We start from the raw sequence: 3731 nt of genomic DNA on the forward strand, positions 1-3731 counted from the left end.
GCGCAGGCACAGGGGCGGGGCTACGAGCAGGGGCGGGGCTGTATCGCTCGCCGCAGCCACACGTGTTGCTTCGATCCGCTCCCTCGGCTTACATCGGTCAGTGCGCACGCGCACTCTGACGCTGACGTCACCGTGCAAAGATCGGAAGCGGCCGTGCCCCGGCAGTTCTGCGCCTGCGCTGTGGGTTTTGCTCGCTTGCGCCCTTTGTCTTTGCGGTGAAACTACAACGGCCAGGAGGCCTTGCGCGTCCAGAAGCCGGAAAAGGCAGGTGAAGGCTGTCAGATGAATCCGAGGAGGTTTATGAGCCTATTTATACGGGCTGAAGCCAGTAGGTGGCGCTTCCAAGCAGTAGGCGGAGCTTGTCAAAGATTATTAGAAATAAGGCACTGCCTATGCTTGATTTATCTGGAAAAAAGTCTAAAGTTGTTCCTTAAAAGGTGGAGGACAAAAGATTTTTTGTTTTTTCACTTATTTGACAGCTTTTAAATATATTTGAAAGTGTCCCATATGTAGATATAAATATCATGAAATCAAAACTGAATATCACTAAAACAGCTTTAAAAATTATTGTAGCTGGAAACAGCACTAATAAAGGCTGTATTTTGTGCTCCTTTTTCTACACTGGTCTATATAATACAGTAATACATGGCCAAATTTCAGTGAGGATATCTACTACTACTTAACATTTCTAGAGCGCTACTAGGGTTACGCAGCGCTGTACAAATTAACAAATAAGGACAGTCCCTGCTCGGAAGAGCTTACAATCTAAAGGACGAAATGTCAAGTTGGGGCAGTCAAGATTTCCTGGGTAGAGGTGTAGAGGTTAGGTGCCGAAGGCGACATTGAAGAGGTGGGCTTTAAGCAGAGATTTGAAGATGGGGAGGGAGGGGGCCTGACGTATGGATATCTTGTGTGTACTGATGGGTTCACCTTTACTGTTGTTCTAATCTGAATTGGGAAGCCTGGCGTTATAAAGATTAGAAATAAAATTAAACCCTCCTTTCACTGGGGCACATGGAATCAAATCTTAACCTCATCCCTTTTGTACAAATGGATTATTCTGTTTTGTGCATATTTCAGGGACAAGTGATTTCATAAGTCAAAATAATAAAAATAAATATTTTCTTTCAGGCAGATCTGTCATTTGATTAAACATAACTAAATGGACTATAAGCCCCCGATGCAGTCCAGTTCTTATATTTTGTCCTTGTGATGACTTATACTGTGCCAAAACTGGAAATACAGTGAGACAGAACAATAGAATTCAACATCCAAAATGTATTTTTAAACCACTGTAATCCAGTTTTCCGAACTGAATAACAGACTTTCCATGTCTGCACTCCTTCCAAGACTTTATACAGGAGCAACCAAGTGTGTAAAATGGACTTACTATCAGCTATGTTTGCTGATTGCACTGGGGCCTTGGAACCTCGACAGTTCATATTGAGATGTCAGTACATCAAAAAGGCAACTAAACATACAAATAAATTTAACAATTTTACGGTATTATGTAAGCCACATGGAGCCTGCAAATAGGTGGGAAAATGTGGGGTACAAATGTGACACATAAAAAAAATAAACAGTCACTTCACAGGCGGCAAAAGCCAATAGCTTCTCATTATTGCAAAACTGAAGAGAAGAAGCAACAGGTTCACTGAGAAATTGTGCTGCTAACCTGACATTAATTTTGACCACAACACAAGCCGAGCTCTCATTATCTTAGTGGAACCCCTCATGTTCTTGCAGTTTGTCAAGCTTTTCAATGTATTCCCACTGTACTGATCCCCCTCCCTCCCTATCAACCAATGACTTCTTCTCTCCTAGTGTATTCCTAACAAGATACATAGAGGGGCATAATCGAACAGAAACGCCTATCTCCATGGGCGTTTATCTCCGAGAACGGGTCCGTGAAGGGGCGGAGTGAACCGTATGTTCCAAAAAAAATAGACGCCCATGTTTTATTCGCCAAGGTGTGAGCTGGGCGTTTTTGCTTTTCACCGATAATGGAAAATGAAATCGCCCAGCTCAAAAACGAATAACTCCAAGGCATTTGTTCGTGGGAGGGGCCAGGATTCATAGTGCACTGGTCCCCCTCACATGCCAGGACACCAACCGGGCACCCTAGGGGGCACTTTTACAAAAACAAAAAAAAAGGTCAAAGAGCTCCCAGGTGCATAGCACCCTTCCCTTGGGTGTTGAGCCCCCCAAATCCCCCTCAAAACCCACTGCCCACAAGTCTACACCATTACTATAGCCCTAAGAGGTGAAGGGGGGCACCTACATGTGGGTACAGTGGGTTTGGGGGGGTTGGACGACTAAGCATTAAGCAGCACAATTGTAACAGGTAGGGGGGGGGATGGGCCTGGGTCCACCTGCCTGACGTCCACTGCACCCCCTAACAACTGCTCCAGGGACCTGCATACTGCTGCTTGGGAGGAGGGTATGACATTTGAGGGTGAAAGTAAAAAGTTGTGAAACATCATTTTTTTGTGGTGGGAGGGGGTTAGTGACCACTGGGGGAGTCAGGGGAGGTCATCCCCGACTCCCTCTGGGGGTCATCTGGTCATTTAGGGCACTTTTTGGGGCCTTATTCGTGAAAAAACAGGGTCCAGGAAAAGTGCCCTAAATTCTAGCTACAAACGTATCCATTATCGGCGAAAGGCGCCCATCTCTGTTCGGGTGATAACCACGCCCCAGTTCCGCCTTCACCACGCCTCCGACACGCCCCCGTCAACTTTGTCCGCATCCACGACGGAGTGCAGTTGAAAGCGTCCAAAGTTCGGCTTTCGATTATACCGCTTTATTTGTTTTTGTGAGAAAAACGCCCATATCCCGATTTAGGTCGGAACTTGGGCGTTTTTCTCGTTCGATTATAAGCAGGATAGTAACATAGTAGATGATGGCAGAAAAAGACCTGCATGGTCCATCCAGTCTGCCCAACAAAATAAACTCATATGTGTATACCTTACCTTAATTTGTACCTGCCTTTTTCAGGGCACAGACCTTACAAGTCTGCCCAACAGTATTTCTCGCCTCCCAACCACCAGTCCCGCCTCCCATCACTGGCTCTGGCACAGACCGTATAAGTCTGCCCTCCACTATCCTCACCTCCCAACCACCAACCCCTCTTCCCCCACCTGCTCCACCACCCAATTTCGGCTAAGCTTCTGAGGATCCATTCCTACTGCACAGGATTGCTTTATGCATATCCCACGCATGTTTGAATTCCGTTACCGTTTTCATCTCCACCACCTCCCGTGGGAGGGCATTCCAAGCATCCACCACCCTCTCCGTGAAAAAATACTTCCTGACATCTTTCCTGAGTCTGCCCCCCCTTCAATCTCATTTCATGTCCTCTCGTTCTACCGCCTTCCCATCTCCGGAAAAGATTTGTTTGTGGATTAATACCTTTCAAATATTTGAATGTCTGTATCATATCACCCCTGTTTCTCTTTTCCTCCAGGGTATACATGTTCAGGTCAGCAAGTCTCTCCTCATACATCTTGGAACGCAAATCCCATACCAATCTCGTAGCTTTTCTTTGCACCGCTTCAATTTTTTTTACATCCTTCGCAAGGTACGGCCTCCAAAACTGAACACAATACTCCAGGTGGGGCCTCACCAACGACTTATACAGGGGCATCAACACCCCCTTTCTTCTGCTGATCACACCTCTCTCTATACAGCCTAGCAACCTTGTCGCTACGGCCACCGCCTTGTCGCACTGTTTC

The sequence above is a fragment of the Microcaecilia unicolor genome, chromosome 9 (genome assembly GCF_901765095.1).
Source record: "Microcaecilia unicolor chromosome 9, aMicUni1.1, whole genome shotgun sequence".
Lineage (NCBI taxonomy): Eukaryota > Metazoa > Chordata > Amphibia > Gymnophiona > Siphonopidae > Microcaecilia > Microcaecilia unicolor.